At 41.8% G+C, this 20,257-nt stretch overlaps 1 protein-coding gene across 3 annotated transcripts in view; it reads left to right on the forward strand.

The window, feature by feature from the left end:
* Window positions 1-20,257, forward strand: part of GLIS1 (GLIS family zinc finger 1) — a 269,714-nt gene that overhangs the window by 81,845 nt on the left and 167,612 nt on the right. Inside the window, exons 1-2 of one of the 3 annotated variants that reach the window (XM_043520300.1) lie at window positions 426-445; window positions 4,269-4,335. The exons of the other annotated variants lie outside the window; for them this stretch is intronic. The gene's annotated coding sequence lies outside the window, so the exon portion shown is untranslated. Of the gene's footprint in view, window positions 1-425; window positions 446-4,268; window positions 4,336-20,257 lie in introns of those variants that run through there. 3 annotated transcript variants of the gene reach the window in all.

The raw sequence follows: 20,257 nt of genomic DNA on the forward strand, positions 1-20,257 counted from the left end.
AGAATTTGGCCCCCAGAATTAATTAGTATTTTGGGAGCTGCCCAAATTGAGTAGGTTCCTTTGTTTGGAAAACTATGTAGAGTTTTTAGACAGGGCTTCCCATTGAGTATCTTGCTGCTTTCCTTGATTTTACTTTTCTGTTTCCTATAGACAGCTCCATTTGATGATTATTGTGGTGCTCCCAGATGCTGGGCTGATCTCAGGCCACACAGAATCTACTGCTGCCTGGGTTCTGTTGTTTGGTTTTCCTTGCCTAGCCTAGAGCATGGTTTGTTTTTTAATTACTAAGTTTTTGTTGTTTTTCTTTCCTTTGGACATTATTCAAGCAGCTATGAGTGATGTCCAAATGCCTATGACAGGTTCTCTGTGTAAACAAAAATTGCTTCTGTCCCCAGGGTCCACCCTCTATGATTGTATATCATTAAACGTTGGCTGTTCTTATAAGGTATGTTGATGAAAATGGACAATGATGTCTTGGAACATGAAGAGCTTATGTTTCTTTGTAGGCTTGGGTAAGCAGACTTCTCCTTTCCTCTATAAAACCTCTGAGTAATGGGCTTAACTTCTGGGGATTGATAGCATATGCCTTTTTGCTTCAGTCTATACCTGTAGAATAGCTACGAATCTCACTGAAACCATAGAATGAGGGTAGCCAAGGGTCATTTGAGACAATGACGCGAGTAGATAGAAATCATGAGCTGAATTACTAATTGGTCCTAAAACTGAACTTTTTTCCAAAAGAAACTGGAGTCAATTAGTGGGAGAGGAATTAGGAATACCAAAAGCTTCCTCCCCCACCCCCCCAACTTCAAATCTGTTTTTTGTCAAGGGCTTTGAAAACAAATATCAAAAGAATCCTTTTCCATGTGCTTTACTTCTTATGGAAAATCCATGCCAGTAAGACATGCCCAGTGTCAGGTGTTTGCCATGCTGTTGTAGCCATGTTGGTTCCAGGATATATGAGAGACAAGGTAGCTGAGATAATATCTTTTGATGGACCAACTTCTGTTCATGGAAGAGACAGAGCCAAGCTTTCATGTAGCACAGAGCTCTTCTTCAGCTCTAGAGGCCATGAGTACACTACAAATTTAAGTCAACTTATATTATGTCGATGATGCTCCACTGCTGTAATTAAACTGCTTTTGCATGTCCACACAATGCTCCTTGTGATGGCAGACATGTCCATAATTAGTGCTCTTGAATCGTCATAGAGAGCCGTGCACCATGGGTACATATGCCACTGTGCAACTCGCCCCCATCTACCACTGGGCATTCTCGGAAGGGTTCGCAGTGCCTCGTGGGGTAGGCTCAGCGTCCAGTGATGCAGTGTTCTCCATCCCATCATTCCATAGGCTCCCAACTACTTTGCACCGCTTTTCAATACCCCTTGAACACTGTGCGCCCACCAGCTCTGTCTCAAACCACAGATTCTGCACTGCTCTCCAGTACTGTGATAAGCATTATGAGTACAACGTGGCGAATCCTGCAGCATTTAATGAGTTGCAAACCTGATAATAAATCTGTGGGGTCTTACCTGCTGTGTGGCATGGAAAGAAACAATTCAGGATTGCTTTTGGTATTCACAGAGCAGATGCACATGGTGGACCATTGGTTCTGGGTGCGGGAAACAAGCACCGAGCAGTGGGATTGCATCGTTATGCAGGTATGGGATGATGAGCAGTGGCTTCAGAACTTCCTGGAAAGGCACCTTCCTGGAACAGTATATGGAGCTCACCTCTGCCCTCCAATGCAAGGACATCAGAATGAGAGCTGCCTAACGGTGGAGAAGCGAGTGGCGATTGCTGTGTGGAAGCTGATAACTCCAGACTGCCACCAATCAGTCTTGAATTAGTTTGGAGTTGGAAATCCCTTTGTGGGGGATGTAGTGATACAAGTATGCAGGGCTATTAATCACTTCCTGCGACTAAGGACTGTGATACTGGGTAATGTGCAGGAAATAGTGGATGGCTTTGCAGCAATGGGATTCCTGAACTGCGGCAGGGCAATAGATGGCATGCATATCCCCATTTTGGCCTCAGACCACCTTGCAATGAAGTACCTCAACATAAAGGGCTATTTTTCTATGGTCTTGCAAGCTTTGGTGGATCACTGAGGTCGTTTCATTGCCATCAACGTAAAGTGGTCAGGGAAGGTGCATGACACACTCATCTTCAGGAACACTGGGTTGCACAGAAAGCTGCAAGCAGAGACTTTTGTACCAGACCAGAATATTCCAACTGGGGATGTGGAGATGAAAATAGTGATCCTGGGAGACCCAGCCTACCCCTTGGTTCCATGGCTCATGAAGCCTTACACTGGAAACCTTGACGTTAGCAAGGGGCGCTTCCACAGGCTCAGCAGGTGCAGAATGACTGTAAAATGTGCATTTGGCTGATTAAATGTTAGCTGGCACTGTTTTTTGGCAGGTTAGACCTCAGTGAGGAAAGTATTCCCAAGGTCATCACAGCCTGCTGTGCTCTGCATAACATTTGTTAAGCTAAGGGGGAGAAGTTTCTACAGCGATGGAGCATTGAGAGGAATCGTCTGGCTGCTGATTTTAAGCTGTTAGAGAGGCTCGATATGGGGCTATTCAAATCAGGGGGGCTTTGAAGGAGCATTTTGACAATGAGCCCCAATAATGCGTCTGTCATGCATTTAGCCAGGCATTGTTTTCCTGGACCGTAGTATGAATGATTGCTGTGTGTGCATTAATTTTACAACACAAATGCACCAATTGTCACTGTGTATGACTTTCAGTGGTAATCACCATTTGTAGGAGACAAGTAAAAATTCCTTATCTTTCTATAAGTATGTTTTTATTCAACAGTGATACATACATGACTATGTTCTGCAAGGGACATGAAAATGAAGAGCACATTTTCAGATGAGGCTCTCACAGTTTGGTATCTGTCCAGCTGACATTGTGATACATGTTCTTCAGGGTGGAGTGCTTAGGGTACTGAGACAGCCTGGGAACATGCAAGGAATGTGGGAGGGATGGTGCAGAGGGCATGGCAGGCAGCTCTGTATGGGCTGCAGTGGGGGAACGAGCATTGATGTGTTCTGTCTGAAGTTCAGTCAGGGACTTTAGCATGTCTGTTTAGTTCTGTAGCAGCTGTATCATCTGCTCCTGCCCCTGTTTCCTCTCCTGGCTATCCATACACAGTTTCTCATTGATAGCCTCTCTCCATGTTCTCTGCTCGCAACTGGAAGCATCAGAGGATTGCAGCACCTCCTGGAACATGTCTTCCTTACGCCTCCCGTTTGGTCCCCTTATCTTACAGAGCTGCTCAGCTGGTGTGCAAGAGGAGACCCTCAAGGGCACATCTGCAGAAGCTAGAGAAACAATAAACAGAGGTTTCAGAGTAGCAGCCGTGTTAGTCGCAAAAAGAAAAGGAGTACTTGTGGCACCTTAGAGACTAACAAATTTATTAGAGCATAAGCTTTCGTGAGCTACAGCTCACTTCATCGGATGCAGCTGTAGCTCACGAAAGCTTATGCTCTAATAAATTTGTTAGTCTCTAAGGTGCCACAAGTACTCCTTTTCTTTTTGCGAATAAACAGAGGCACTGTTGTGAGTGCACTCACTGCCTTGATTCAAAAAAGTTAGAAACACCACTCCTGGTTTTATGTCTCTTTACAACAATCTGTAACCCACGAACCCTTCTTTGTCTTATGACTGCAGAGGTGTCCAATGACTTCATTTTGAACGGTTCCTTGCAACATGTGTTAACTCCCTAGTTTAACAATCATTCCAGCTTGTATTTAGCAGTTGCACTCTGATTACCTTTCTCAGACATGAAGAACAGCTCTGTGTAGCTTGAAAGCTTGTCTCTGTCTCTTCCATGAACAGAAGTCAGTCCATTAAAAGATATCATCTCACCCACCGTGTCTCTCTCCATTTTGGATGGGCACAGAGACCCAAACTCACATCTCGTTCCCGGTAAAGTTAAAGGAAACTACAGGAGCCATTTCCCGGTCTGATGCTAGATCAGAACTTTGCCAATATACTTGCGCTGTGACAGTTACAAGTAAATATTACATTGGAATTTTGTTGAACGGATCCTGGAAGGCATGTAAAGCATCATGGATCAGGACGTTAACCAATCTCCACCTGAGCAAGCTAGGAAGAATCTTTCCCTAGGGGCAGGTTATTTTATAATTTCCCACTTCAGGGTTTCAGTGGGCAAAAATCATACCATACCTGACTGAAACCTCCCCCCCCCCCAGCTAACCTCTGCTGCATCTCCATTCATATCCTCATCCAGACACTGTCCTGGTTTTATTCAACTGCCCAGGCACCATAATGCAAGAGAGCCTGGCTTAAGGATGTAGGTAAGTGGGGTACTTCTGATCAGCTCCTACTCCTTATAGTTCATTTGAGGAAACTAGATGTTCTTGAACTCACAACTGTTAAGCAGTTACACTTATGTAACTTAAATTTAACATTTTGAGAAGTTCCTGATCTGTACTTTTTGCAAAATTTTCTGTCTTTCCTAGCTTTCCTAGTTTTCAGTTATCCTTTAGCTAAGAAACAAATGGGAATCTTCTCCCAGTGGGGTTCCCCTTGCTTCTGTAAAGCCAGGTATATCGGGAAATGAGTTTCCTGCAGCCTCCTGTGTTTGGAAACTGAAGAATTATTGGAATCCTTTCCAAGATGCAAAAAATCATTAAGAATCCAGCTATCCCAAATCTGAATGGTTTAGGACAGCTATACGTCTTTTCTGCAAGAAGTGGAATGAACTTCTTAGACTCTCTCAAGAAAAGAACATAAGAGATCACAATCTGTGCTCAGTAATAGCTGTATGACCAACCCCCATTTATTTAAATATTTAGGGTCAGCAACTCAGCTGATGTAAATCAATGTACTCAACTGACTTCAAATTCAAATTGAAGTAATTGGAATGCTGATGATTTACATTAGTTGAGGATCTGCCTTTTGATCACCCTCAAATATCATACAACTTCATTGTGGTTTCATGAGTATAACAGAAGGCAGAATCAGGTTATCACTGGGGATCTATATCCTAATAAGGCTAGAAGAAATGTCCCTGATGGTTCATCCAGTTGCTCTGAGAGTGAGGCATGAGGACAGTTGGAAGACTTTCCTTCCTTCTGAGAATTTTTAACAGATGTGTAATTTCCAAGAATAACCCCTCCAAGCGTACAGCCATTTCTCCTGAGGTGCATAAATGTCACTGATTCTATTATTAATCGGATGGATATGATAGTTCAGCTAATTTTAAAGAGCCTACTGGTTGGAAACTGAGGGGTCCATGAGGTCAGGGGGTCTAAAGCTCAGGGAATTACAATTTGCTTGTACCAGATTTTTTTTTTCCAATTTCATGGTGCACATTAGCCAAGCCAAATACACCGACAGTAGTTTTAGTCCTCTCTGTATGGCTTTGGAATGCAATGCCTAGTGACATGGCCTCATTTTCCCCCCTCTTAGGCTCAAAGCTGCTGCTGCTGCCCACAGATCAATATGGCTGCCTGTACATTATTTAATATTTTCCCTCTCCACAGAAGGGAAGTCTTTCCTTGATGCTCTGTCAGGTTTCAGTTAATATGTAGACTTGAAACAAGCTCATTTCTTCAAGGAAAACACAGGTACACATCCTCCATCTTCTTCCAGAACAACTGTATCGCCATCAGGAAAGCCCCCCTCTCCACTCTCCTCCTGGACTCAGTCAGAGGGAGTCAAGGTGGGAGGAAACAGCTTTCATAGTTAGCTCCTTCCCCCTAGATATTGTGTGTGTGTGTGTGTGTGTGTGTGTGTGTGTGTGTGTGTGTGTGTTTTTGTAAAATCAGGTAATTCCATTATGCTCCTTTTCCCACAGAGGGGACAGGAGAGGCAGTTAATCTGAGCCCTGACTTCTTCATAGACTCAACAGCTGCCCTCCAGGCTGAGAGGAGGGTAAGGTCTCCTCCGGTTACAGCAAGTGTCTTCTCCAGGTTTTTGAATCAGTGAGCCCTAGCAATAGTCCCAGCAGAGAGCTTCTGAGAGAGCTACTTTCCCACCTACACAGAAGTCCCCCAGCTGTGAACACCTCTAAACCAGGCCTCTTCAAGGACAGTGTTTGGCTTGGGTCTGAAGCTCTTGTCTGTCTTGAAAATGTAAGTGGCTGCCCTGGGGTTTGCTGTGACTTTGCCTGTGTGCTTATGCAAGCTTCAACTCTCCCAGCAGGCGTTGTACGGAGTTTGTCCTGTAGTGGCTCCCCCTGGTGGCCAGTGCCAGGAAGAGACTTTCTCCCACGGCACTCTGTGCCACCCTGCATGTGCAGAGCCAAGGTGCACCCCAGGTGAGGCGGAGACAGAAGCAGGCAGCAGGGCCTTGCCAGCAGGAAGAAGGGGGAGATAACGGGGCTGAGGAGAATCAAGAGGGAAAAGCCCGAGGGGATGGGGGCTGAATGAGGGAATAGAGTTTTGACAGAGACTAAGGCCTTGTTCCTTCCCCCCCATACTCTGCCCAGTTCCCCCCCTCGCTGAAGCACGCTAAGGGGAGGCTGTTACCACTGTATGTTCACCAGTGTCCTACTCTCTTGTTCAGTTTGATAAAAGTGGGGTCTGATGGTACCAAGTTTGAAAACCAAGCTCCACCCGTCCTTCCTCTCTTTCCTCACCCCTCTTTCTCTGCAGCAGGGTATTTGTTAAGGTGTGGGGGGGGGGAGACTCAGAGTACTGCAGGGAGTTAGCTTTCAGTGCCACTTGTGCTCCGTTAGGGGCTCCTCAAAATCTCCCCCTAAGATTTAAAATTCATTGAAAGAATTTTTCCTGGCAGGCTGCGGGCTCACAAGATTCAGAGCTCAGGCTTAGTTCTAATATGCATCCCTATAGATACACTTCTCTGAAGTATGCATGAATTCTCCAGCTTCCCCCCTACAAAGACTTTGCAGTCCCACAGTACAGTCTGTGCCTGTGGTTTAAGATGCTTCTTGTGGGGGCTTGAACTGGCCCTGCCAGCAACTATCTACTGCAGTGAAAGGAGAGTGGGTCAAAAACCAGCCATGCTCTGCAAATGGCCTCTATGTATGAGGTAATTATATAGCTCCTTTTATTGTACTAGCTGAGCATCTCACTCTCTTTTATGCATTTATCCTCACAACATCCCTGTGAGATAAAGTGCCATTATCTCTATTTCACTGATGGATAAAAGGCACAGTGAGAGACAATTACTTGCCCAAGGTCACAGAGGAATTGAGCCCTGGTCTCTGAAGTCCTAGATAAATGCCTTAACACTAGACTATCCTTCCCTGGTCCTTCACCCTGCTGGTCCTTTACCGTGAAATGGATGCAGGTCACACAATCACCTCTGAAGTGAAAACCCTGCCTTGTGGGAAGAGACCAGAGCAACATCTGGCAGGCTTCCATCCCCATCATAATTGAGGTGACCTAATGCATGATGGTAAGAGGCTTCTTGGGTAGAGATTGATGGTATGAGGTGTTGCTGAGCCTGGGACAGGGGCCTTAAAGATTCAGCTAGTGAAAAGCAGCAAAATATATGGAAGATTATATGGAAGTTAGTGAAAATAGTACCTGTCTCTCTCTCACATTTAGTTCAGAGGGGCAGCCACCCGTACGGTGGAGTTGCTTTACAGAGCAAAAACACTCCACAGCTTAGGATGGGAAGTGAAAAAGATGACTTTGGCTAAGAGTGGGGTCTTTTTTTTTAAAAAAAAAATTCAGGGAATGCCTGTCACTTTTACTTGCATAAAATATCTTTTCGAACATTTACTGAAGACATTTAAAAAAAAAAAAAGCAACCTTGGTTTCTGCTGAATTTCAACTGGTATTCACAAAAACAATAAAAATCCCCAACCCCATCCAACGTAGTAAAAAGTTGGCAAGGTGGCAATCCAAGGGAAAATACGTAATTTGTGGCAGGAGGCACTTATTTAATTTATTTATTTTATTTACTTTTATTGTTGTTGATCTGGGAGTTCTTTGTTTTCCATTTGTTCCAATACAAAATAACTGTACAAAATAAAAGCCCTTTGTCTGGGAAGTAGTCCAGTTGCTTGTGATTAGTTCCGTTTAAGTCAACAGGACTTTTCAGATGAGCAAGGGCTGCCTTTATTATCAATAGCATCTCTTTCACTAAATGCATGCCAGCACAATTTAGAGAGCTCACTAATACAATTTCAGAGATAAAAATCGTCGAGAGAGAGTGTGAAATTTAATTGAGAGCGTGATTTGGTTTGTATTGTATTAATATGAACCCGGTCACACACATTTCAGTGTAGGTCTGTTGAAATCAAGGACACCCACTGCCACAAAACTGGTGCAGGGAAGTGGAGAATCAGGTCCATTATTTGTACTAGTGACGTGTCCGAAAACACGCTCAGTGCTGTACACGTTTGTGGGAGGATAGAGCCCAACCCAGGAAAAGCATATTGCCTATAGCCTATATATAAACTATATAGATGTATCAAAGTGTATCAGTTTTTTTAGGCGGGACTTTCTCTCCTGGATGAGTATACATCCTGTAGCACAATGGAGCTCTGATCTTCAGCTGGAGCCTGAGGTATTACTGTAATAGAATTAAATAATAAACATGATGGCAGGAGAAAGAGAAATAACATAGAAGCAAAAAGGTCAGGGTGGTGATAATTGGCTTGCATCTTGTTAGGCTTATATGAAGAACATTATTTTTGTCTATTAATTTAGGGTACTGTGGAAGAACTAATAGAAAAGACATTTACAGGTACAGCTAAATGTATCCTTGCAAGGAAAATACACCCTTTTAGAACTAGGAATGGTGTATTCATGCATGTGCACAGCCTTGTTGGCCAGCTGAGGAGAGAGATTACAGGGAGATGAAGTCATGTTGCTGGATGGTGTCCAGAATTCGATGATGGGTGGAAGTGCTAGAAGGAAAATAATGGCAGTTTAAATACACATTGTCAAGATAAAAATCAAATCCCAAAGTCCTTACTCTGTATTTATTGAGTCTTTATTCGTGTAAAATGCCCAGAGACTTCAAAGAGAGTGTTGAATAAGGATCCAGGATTTAGCCCAGTATATTATAAAATATATTTTTCTTATTAGTCACTAATCATTTAGATGATTAAATCTGAAAGAGTTTAACATTTAGGGCCTGATCCTGTAGTGCTTACTTGTGCAAAGTTCCCATTGAATGTCTAAGCCCCTAATTTATTTTTCATCATTTACGCTGCTTACTAATTTTTTGCAGATCACAGAGACTGGACAGTGAAACAGACTGTCAGTGTCAACTAATTCCTGAACAGTTTCACTTCCTGGCTTCTCGTATACTAGCATAATGATGTGGTGTTGGGTTTCCAGGCCAGCAGGGGAACTTCTAAATCCCGCCCAAAAATGTTTCATATTTGGTTTGATAAAACCTTTTGTTTTCCCACAAATCCATACGTCTGGCCTAAAATGATTGTTTGATGTTCCTTTGAATGAGGAAGAAGCTTTTTAGCAGGATAGGAGGCCCCGTAGAAGAGTGGGATACGCAAACAGAATGAAAATGCTCAGGACAAGATTCTGCCCCCCTTCAGTAAGATTACTTATATAGGAAGGTAGTATTCAATATGAGCAAGGGTAGTAGAATCTCTTTTTTTAAAGACCAGAAAGTGTATTTCAGGGCAACACAATGCATTAATTCTAGCAAAAACAAGTACTGCCTTGTCGTGTTCTGAATAGGCAATAGTAGGTAGTAATGCTTTGAAGAATCTTATTTCACAAGTGCATCTTGTCTCATAGTTTGTCTCTTGTTTTATATGTAAGTTGTAACCTGTTTGAGGCAGTGTTTACACAGCACTACTGCAGTGGGGGTCCAAGGCTATGATGGGGGCTTGTGGGCATTACTGTAATGAAAATCATAAACAATAAAAACTAGTTTATATTTGGCATCCCATCTCTTTCTTTCACTTGACCACGTCAGTGTATTGCTATGATGAACTGCTCTGCATTCAGCACGGTGCATCTCAGAAAGCTGGCTCTGAAGTACCTAAGTGTCTTGAGCTGAAATCCCATACTGACAGGCAATGCTGAATTTAGAGTGGTAGGCTATTAAAAATACAGGGTTACTAAGCAACACTGTTTATATAAGGCACATTTATTGTTCCTAGATCTGCCCTGGACAGTTGTATCTATAAAATAGCTTAAACCAACATCATTTAGAGATTTTGGTTTTATGACCAAATTAATTAGGTTTAGGGTGATCAGATGTCCCAATTTTATAGGGACAGTCCCAATTTTTGGAGTTTTTTCTTACATAGGTACCTATTACTCCCCATCCCCTGTCCCAATTTTTCATACTTGCTATCTGGTCACCCTAGACATGATTCATTTTTATTCTAATGAAATCAAGTCTCTGCTGCCTTACTTTTAGCCCAGTATTTTTGCATAATTTATGAGCAAGGCATAGTATTTTGTAATGGATGGATTGCTTTTGCCACTCCCTTTGTTTTACAAAACTTACTGTTCTATAAATATTAGGTTTTTGAATGGCACTTCACTTTGGTGGCCCATAAAATAACATAAATTGTCTCAAAAGGTAAGAACATTTGAAAGAAAATATTGGCATGAACACATACAAAACTCCAGCATAGACTTAAATATAATAATATTCTGAAGTGCAAAAGAACATTGCCTTACCCTAAAACTATGGAAAATACTCTACTCTTTTCCAAATAAAACAACTTGTACTTGTCTTTGTGGGGTATATATTCTCTTTTTTTCCTAGTTGATTTATATAGTGACTTTTACAGGCCTCATGATAGTTAGCAGAATTACCAATTGCTTTACATATGTATAAAGGGAATGCAGTGACTTTATCCATCATTGAAATGCTATTATCTACAGAGAAGGAGGATACAGCAGCCAATGGGTATTGGATCAGGATACAGATGAAGAGAATTAAATTGAAGTAGAAATTGCCTGGGTGGAACTTTGGGGAGAACTAAAGTGCCATGGGATCTGCTATGACCATAAATAGACAGAGTTTGGTTATATATCGGACCTGAAAGACAGCGTTTCCTACAGGACAGTGCCTCTTTCTCTGTGATGGAGCATCTCCTCACGGCTGGCTCTGAATGAAGGGTACCTCCTAAGGAATCATCCAAACCAACTCCTGCAGTACATCATTGGATGTCTCACATCTAAATGGTGACATGAAATAGGGGCCATATTTGGATATATTCTCTTAAAGCATCTCTTCAACTAATAATGTTATTGAAAGTCCTGTATTGGCATTGGAACAAATCCTGAAGTCCTTATTCAGGTTTTACTCAGGAAAAATTCTGATTAAAAGGAAAAAAATGTGCATGGAAGGGAGGTGGGGGTGGCTTGAGTTAACAACCGAGGACAAGATTGGGTGGGGGGAAGCTTCCCAAATATCTCGGAAGATTTTTCTAGCTAAAAGTCAAAATCAAGTGTCTTTTAAATTAATTATTTCTAACATACTATTAGACATAAAGATCCATGCTCCTCTGGGTCGACATAGAAAGAAATTATCAAACTATCCATTTCAGAAAAAAAATTGGACCAGCTAGAGCTGGGTGAAATTGTTTGACTGGCAAAAAATGCAGGATTGGCAACAAATATACAATATTTGTATATTTCATAAATTCATGTTGATTTTGCCAATTTTTTTCAATGGAAAGAAAACCTCAACAAATTTCTGAAATACATTTAATTTTGACATATCTGAAGTGAATTGTTTTGATTATTTTATTCAAGGTAACTGTTTTGAAATGTTCCTTTTATTTTATTTTTTTAATGATGTTTAATTTTTAAAAAAATGCTCAAAACAAAACATTTTGATTTGGGGTTGAACAAAACATTTAATTTGACCTGAAATGTTTGGGGCTTTTTAAATCTAGGTTGTGATTTGATGAAAATTTTGGAAAAAAAATTCTTTTCATGTTGACATGAAACTAATTTTTAACTGTAGTCTACAGTTAAAAAATTAGTTTCACGTCAACATGAAAGCAATTTTTTTGTAGTTTTCAGAATTGCAAGCGAAACGAAAAATCCATTATTCGCCCAGCTCTCATATTAAACCAAACCTTCACTTACAGTCAGATTCAATTAAAAGAAACTTTTTTTATTACAAAAAGTTTGGTTCAATTTTCTTTGTGCTATTACAATATTAGGTTCACAGGGTGTGATCCACAGCCCATTGAAGTCCAATAAATGGAGTCCTGTTGATTTCAGTGGGCACTGGTTGGGTCCCTGCTGAGACCATTGACCCCAGCTGAGTCCTTTTGATTGTATTCTCACAGACACTGAGCTTGATTTGGATCTCAATTGCACTGGTGTAAGTCAGGAGTAACATCACTAGGTCAATGGTGTTACACAACTTTAAAACTAGTGTAAGTGAGAACAGAAATGGGACCAATGTGTTCAAAAACATCTAAAAGAAAATGCTAACTCATCTAATTTATCGCAGAACTGTGCAACTGTGAAAGAGGAGGCCTAATGAGTTTTCATGATTGTTCCTGAGTTCCTTTTATTCAAGAGTTGCAACTTCTCTGCAAATTTCAGAAAGATGGTCTGAGAAAAATGGTCACAAGAGTTTTCCTTAAAACACCATAAAACTTACCAGCACAGATTTATATTTCTCTCAAGGTACTAGTTTCTTTTTATGGTACTAATCCCTTCAGCATGTCATAAATCCATATAATATTCCTGAGTACTAATGCTTGCATTGGCACATTCACATATGTATGTGCAAATCCCAGTCTTCTCCCTACTGGCTGAACAATTTAGGAGACTGCCGTGACTCAGTTACTTCTTCTAAAGCCCAAGATGACTTCCCTGCTAGACCTGGTCTTCACTGAAGTCAGTTTTAGGGCTGAAAACTGACTTAGTAGTGTTCCAGAGCAAGGTTTAGCCAAAACATATAAGGAATCCGTTAACACCAAAACAGAAAAGGTTTGAATGTATTGTGAAATATGATTTGTAATGTGGAGGAATCCAAGAGATGAAGGTTGTTTTACTCCACATGTAATTTAAGCTCCTATCTAATATCCACCTTAAAACTCTTATGCTGGAATTTATCTCTAGACTTGTTCAACTTCACTGGGAGTTTTGGCTGAGCAAAGAATGCAATACTGGACACTAAGCCCACGTCCGCAATCACATGTGAGTAGGTGCTGGCTTCCCGTGGAGCTCCTTTGACTGCAGTGGGGTTCTGTCTAAGCACACAGGTTTGGAACGAGTGGCGGATTGGGGGCCATCCTGTGTAAGAGGATCACAACTTTTGTATTAGACAATTAGATATTAGTTTTAACAAGACTTTACTATTCATATAAAAAATTGTAACCCTAATGCAAATCTTGGAAAACATTTCTGAGTTTTTTCTTCCCATGCATCATTTTACATGTAACAGAATGAGTCCAGGACAGCTGGCCAAATTGCACAAAAGGTAGAAATGGCTGTTTATAAGCAAAATAAGGTGTTTCCGTATGTCCTTCTTCTTCTAGAACATGAGTTATTTGAAAAGTCAATTTGAAATGGACATTGACAGACTCAAAACGGACTCAAAATTCGTACATAAGCTAAATTATGACTTAACTGGGATCACAGAGATTTGGTGCGATGAATCTCATGAATGGAATATTGGTATAGAGAGGTATAACTTGTTCAGGAAGGACAAGCGGGGTATAAAGGGAGGAGGTATTGCATTATACTTCAAAAATATATACATATTCTGAGGTCCAGAGGGAGGTGAGAGAGAGACCAGTTTAAAGTCTCTGGGTAAAGATAAAAGAGGAAAAAAATAGGGGTGATGTCATGGTAGGAGTCTACTATTAACCACCACATCAAGAAGAGGAGGTGAATGAGGCATTTATAGAACAAATAATAGAAATATCCAAACACGAGATCTGGTAGTAAGGGGAAACTATAACTACGTAGACATCTCTTACAAAAGTAATATGGCAAATCACAAAATTTCCAATAAGTTCTGGTAATGTATGGGGGACAAATTTTTGCTTCAGAAAGTGGAGGAAGTAGTCAAGGGGACAGCCATTTTAGACTTGATTCTGATAAAAAGGTAGGAATTGGTTGTAAATCTAAAGGTGGAAGGCAATTTGGGTGAAAGTGATCATAGAATCATAAAAAGAAAAGCAGTACTTGTGGCACCTTAGAGACTAACAAATTTATTAGAGCATAAGCTTTCGTGAGCTACAGCTCACTTCATCGGATGCATCCGATGAAGTGAGCTGTAGCTCACGAAAGCTTATGCTCTAATAAATTTGTTAGTCTCTAAGGTGCCACAAGTACTGCTTTTCTTTTTGCGAATACAGACTAACACGGCTGCTACTCTGAAACCTGTCATAGAATCATAGAACATCAGGGTTGGGAGGGACCTCAGGAAGTCATCCAGTCCAATCCCCTGCTCAAAGCAGGACCAATCCCCAACTAAATCAAAGAAAATTAGTTTTTCACCCCAGGAGGGATTTGAACCCACAGTCTCTAGTTTAGAAAGCCAATGCTTTATCCTTATCCTTGTCCTAATCCATCATAGATTTCATGATCCTAAGGAAAGGAAGGAGTGAGAGCAGCAGAATCAGGACAACAGACTTCTCTGAGTTTGTTAAAGTCTGATGTTTAGAACTGGTAAGTGAGGTCCCCTGGGAAGAAAATATAAGGGATAAAGAAATTCAGGAGAGCTGACAGTTTTCTCAAGAAGACAACATTAAAGGCATAACTGAAAACTATCCCAATGCGAAGGAAAAATAGGATGAATAGTAAGAGGCCAATCTGGCTCCATCAGGAGCTCTTTAATTACCTGAAAATCAGCAAGGAATCCTACAGAAAGTGGAAACATGGATAAATTGCTAAGGAGGAGAAAAAAAGAAAAGCACAGGCATGTAGGAGAAAATCAGAAAGGCTAATGCACAACATGAGTTACACCTAACTCTTGACATAAACGGCAACAAGAAGAGGATCTTTAAATGCATTAGGAGCAAGAGAAGGACAAAAGGAAGTGTAGGTCCTCTGCTTAGTGGGAAAAGAGAGCTGATGACATCAGAAAGTAGAGGCGTTTAATGCCTGTTTTGCTTCAGCCTTCACTAAAAAGGTTAATGGTGAACAGAAACTCAACACAATTAATGTTCACAACAAGGAGGAAGTCACACAAGCCAAAATAGGAAAAGAACAGGTTAAAGAATATTTAGATAAGTTAGATGTATTCAAGTCGGCAGGGCCTCATAAAATTCATGCTAGAATACTTAAGGAACTAGCTGAAGCAATTATCCTTGAGAACTCATGGAGCCTTGCTGAGGTCCTTGAGGACTGGAGAAGGGCAAAAATGGCATCTAACTTTAAAGAGGGGAACAAAGAGGACCTGGGAAATTATTGCCCAGTCAGCTTAACTTTGATACCTGGCAAGATATTCGAACAAATTATTAAGTAATCAGTTTGTAAGCACCAAGAGCAGTGGTGGGCAATCTGCTGCCCATCAGGGTAATCCGTTGGTGTGCCGCGAGAGAGTTTGTTTACATTGACTGTCCGCAGGCATGGCTGCCCGCAGCTCCCAGTGGCCGCGGTTCACCGTTCCCGGCCAACAGGAGCTGCGGGAAGCGGCGCAGGCCACAGGGATGTGCTGACTGCCGCTTCCCACAGCTCCCATTGGCCAGGAATGGTGAACCACAGCCACTAGGAGCTGCGGACGATCAATGTAAACAAACTGTCTTGCGGCCCACCAGGGGATTACCCTGACAGGCCGCAGGTTGCCCACCACTGATGTAGAGGATAATAGAGTTATAAGAAATAAGCTGGCATGAATTTGTCAAAAACAAATCATACCAAACCCAGCTAATTTCCTCCTTTGTCAGGATTACTGGGCTCAGGGATGGGGAGAGGCAGTAGATGTGATCTATCTTGATTTTAGTAAGGTTTTTGATATTGTCTCACATGACGTTTTCATGAGCAAACTAGATGAAATTACTATAAGAGTGGAGGCACAACTGGTTGAAAGATGTACTCAGAGTAGTTATCAATGGTTCACTGTCAAACTGGGATGGTGTATCTAGTAGGTCCAACAGGAGTCAGTCCTGGGTCTGATACTGTTCAATATTTTCACTAATGGCTTGGATAATGGAGTGGAGAGTATGGTTATAAAATTTGTTGATGACAGCAAGCTGGGAGGGGTTGCAAGCACTTTGGAGGACAGTATTAGAATTCAAAACAACCTTGACAAATTAGAAAATTGGTCTGAAATATGAAATTCAATAAGGATAAGTGCAAAGTACTTCACTTAGGAAGGAAAAATCAAGTGCACAGCTATAAAATGGGGAATAACTGGCTAGGTGGTAGTACTGCTGAAAAAGATCTGGCTCATCACAAATTGAATATAAGCCAACAATGTGATGCAGTTGCTCAAAAGGGTCATATCATTCTGGGATGTATTAATAGCAGTGTTGTATGTAAGATATGGGAGGTAATTGTCCCTCTCTACTCAACAGTGGTGAGGTCTTAGCTGGAGAACTATGTCCAATTCTGGGCACCACGCTTTTGGAAAGACGTGGACAAATTGGAGAAAGTCCAGATGAGAGCAACAAAAATGATTAAAGCATAAAATCTGACCTATGAGTAAAGGTAGCTTGATGATAATCTTCAAATATGTTAAGGGCTTTATAAAGAGGATGGTGATCAACTGTTCATGTCCACTGAAGATAGAACAAGAAGTAATGGGCTTAATCTGTAGCAAGGGAGATATAGATTAGATATTAGGAAAATCTTTCTAACTAGAAAGGTAGTTAAATCCTGGAATAGGCTTCCAAGAAAGGTTGTGGAATCCCCATCATCTGTTTTTAAGAACAGGTTGGACAAATACCTGTCAGGGATGTACTCTGTTTATTTGGTCTTGCTGCCACAAAGGGAGTGGACTCGATGACCTTTCAAGATCCTTCCAGCCCTACATTTCTATGATTCTGTTACAGATGTTTTTAAAAATGGACATAAATAGCAATAGTTAGCAAATCTGTGTTTTTATACATTTAAAATGCATTGGTCTCAAGTGTTTACTGTGGACAATGATTCTTAAAGCTGGGTAATTGTATGTCTTTGTCTTTTATCTGTCTTCAGTGAGACCAAATAATGGGGCATGAAACTTGCTCACACTTTAACTGCTAACTTGGTTATAGTACTATAAGTAATTAGGTATGACTTTGCTTTGCAAAAATAGTGTTGGTTTGTTTTTCTATATCTCTTTGAGATAATAAATATGAAAAAACATTTATTAACTTCTTATAGACTGGCCATCTGATTTATGGCTTCAAAGTGTCTGCAATTAATCTGTCAAAACTGACTTTAAACTTCATCTGTCTTCTCCTTTTGGCAGCTTTCTCTACCTTGAATTCAACTGTTTGACATGTATAGTACCAGAGTCACATTTTAAAAACATTTATAGAATGCTGCAAAAAAGTTCAGTTTGCACATCTGTTTTCAATATTCTGCATCTACAAAAGTGAAAACAACTTGAAAGTTGGCATTGGAAATGGATTTTTTTTCTTCTGTAGCTGTGAGGACTGCATTTAGGTAATTTCTAAAAGCAGAGGAATAATTACAGAAAATGCATTGTCACTGAAATAAAAATCTCATGTGATTATCACCAATTACAGTTGTCAGTGCTGGCCATCTGCTGGTCAGATGAGAATACTCTTTCTCTTAAACGGAAAAGATAGTGTCTAAGAAGTGAACTAGCTTTTAAATTACACCTTTAGGGCCAAATTGTGTCCCTGACTATAGGGAATGTATAGCCCTCTCACTCCCTACATGGGCAACTTGTGTTGTGGGTTGCAGTGTCATGAGGGGAACAGCCTCTGATGAACCACTCCTCTCCCTTCTTCTGCCAGGTGGGCAGGGCCTTCACACAGCACCTTCCCCAACTTACTGGCTCCATCAACTGACCTGGCCCACTAAGGGAGGGCTGATGCTGATTACTTCCCCCTGGAGCAAAAGGGAACGAGAAACCAGATTGTGACTTTTTTCATTAGCAGTAATGATGCAGGAAGCAAGCACAGTTGTAGGACAGAGGTCTTTATTGAACATGTGTAGAGGCCACTGCTGCATGCTCAGGGGCTGGTATTTGCCTGGTAAGCAATGTTGCCCCTTTTCGAGCTGAGCTGCTAATCAAATTTTGGGATCCTGGGTTTGTTCCAGTTGGAAGTAGAAATTGATGGACTCTGGTATTTTCTTGCGTGTAGTTTTGTTTATTTACAAAGAACGTACAAAGTCCCATGTCTCGAAATGCAGAAGAATCAAATATCAGGAAACCACTTCTTTTGTTCCCATCGCCACAGTGCTTTCAGCTGCTCCTTCAGGCTGTGTGGGTGTCTCTCATCAGTCTTATTCAGTTTTGTATGAGTTTTCTCTTTCGCTCTGTTGTGAGTGTAAAAAAGTCACACCCCTAACAGAGATAGGTAAGTCGACCTAAAGCCCCACTATAAACAGCAGTAGGAGCAGGTCTACACTACAAACACTGCATAGTCAGTTGCACCGATGCATTTGTGCTGCTGTAGCGCTTTGATGAAGATGCTTTAAGCTGACGGGAGAAAGTCTCCTGTTGGTTTAGGTACCTCTCTCCACAAGAGGTGGTAGCTATGTTGGTGGGACAAGCTCTCCCATCGACATAGCGCTGTCTACATGGGCGGGGGGGAGGGATTAAAGTAGGGGTAACTACATTGCTCAGGGGCATGGATTTTTCACACCCCTGAGCAACTTAGTTATACCAAAGTGTGTAGTGTAGACCTAGCGTAGGATGTCAGAAGAATTATTCCATCAACCTAGCTAGCACCTCACAAGTCAGTGGATTTACTACAGTGACAGAAAAAACCCTTCTGTCGCTGTAGCAAGTATATATACTACAGCACTGTAGCAGCATACCTGCAGCTGAAGCACTTGTAGGGCATGGCTACACTGGAAACTTCAAAACGCTGTCGTGGGAACGCTCCCGCAGCAGCGCTTTGAAGTGCAAGTGTGGTTGTGCGCAAGTGCTGTGAGAGAGCTCTCCCAGTGCTCCTGGTAATCCACCTCCATGAGGGGATTAGCTCAGAGCGCTGGGAGCATGGTTCCCAGCGCTCGGAGCCTGTTTACACTAGGGGATTGGCTTTGGAGACTGTAGCCTGTTTTGCTCATGGGTATCGATTTGGTTTGTGTTACTTCTTGAGTTTTTGTGTGTTTAAATAAGAAATTGTGCCCAAAGGCCTGAACCAGACTCAAGCATGGATGGCACCGGTCCTGTCCTGGGCTGGTACGAGAGCCCACCAGTTTACCGAGACAAGCATGGAAAAGGTAATAAAACAAGACCAAGAGTTTAGTGGAACCTTCAACAAGCACCTTGTTTGGGTTAGTTTTAAATGTCATTTTATTTATAGCTGAATGTCATTAGATAGTCTGGGGGCTGGGTCACATATAGGTGGGTGTGTGTGAGATAGCTGGGAGGAGAGGAGTCAAAGGTGTAAGAGAGTGGGAAGAAAGAAGGATGAAAAGGCAAGACAGTATACACCCCACTTTCTGGGTGTCCCTAAACTTCTGACTGACTGGATGACGGGATGGATCACTAAATTAAATTGCCTTTTTCTTTTCTCTCCATCTGGGACACCTGGCACTGGCCATTGTTGGAAGACAGGATACTGGTCTAGCTGGACCTTTGGTCTGACCCAGTATGGCCATTCTTATGCTCTTATGAGGTTGAGAGGAGCGTGGAAGACTGAGGGAGAGCAAGACTGATAGCAGAGGGACCCTGGTGACTGGAGAGTAGAAGGAGGAGGTCAGAAAAATCCCTGAGCAGAATGTGAGGAATATCCAGAGTCCAAGGTGTAAAAGTGGCCTCAGGAGGCTGGGGTGGGCGGTGAGAACGCCTGATTATACAGATGAATAACACAGGGAGCTGGGCTTTTAAGGCTGCTCCTGAAACTCCTCCTGCTGTTGCTAGGTTGTGGAGGATGCCATTGGGACTTAATGTGTCTGAACAACTTCCAGTGGGGAGGACTGGTAAGCCTGGACTCATCTCCTGCTTCTACTGCTGAGGAGCTCCAGTGGGACTGGGGTTTTAGCATCCCCTGAAATAATAATGCTATGAGATTCTTGGATGGAAGGGGCCACAGATCACTTGCATCTTAACTAACTAATTCAGTCACAGCATCCCGATTGGTCAGGGCACCCCAAACATTTTAAGCCAATACGTTTAATCAAAAAAAGAGGAAAAACAATCTCCTTTTAAAATTTCAACCTGTCATCATTTCAGTTTGAAGATCTGCTCTTTCCTTCTGCGCTT

The sequence above is a fragment of the Dermochelys coriacea genome, chromosome 8, assembly GCF_009764565.3.
Source record: "Dermochelys coriacea isolate rDerCor1 chromosome 8, rDerCor1.pri.v4, whole genome shotgun sequence".
Lineage (NCBI taxonomy): Eukaryota > Metazoa > Chordata > Testudines > Dermochelyidae > Dermochelys > Dermochelys coriacea.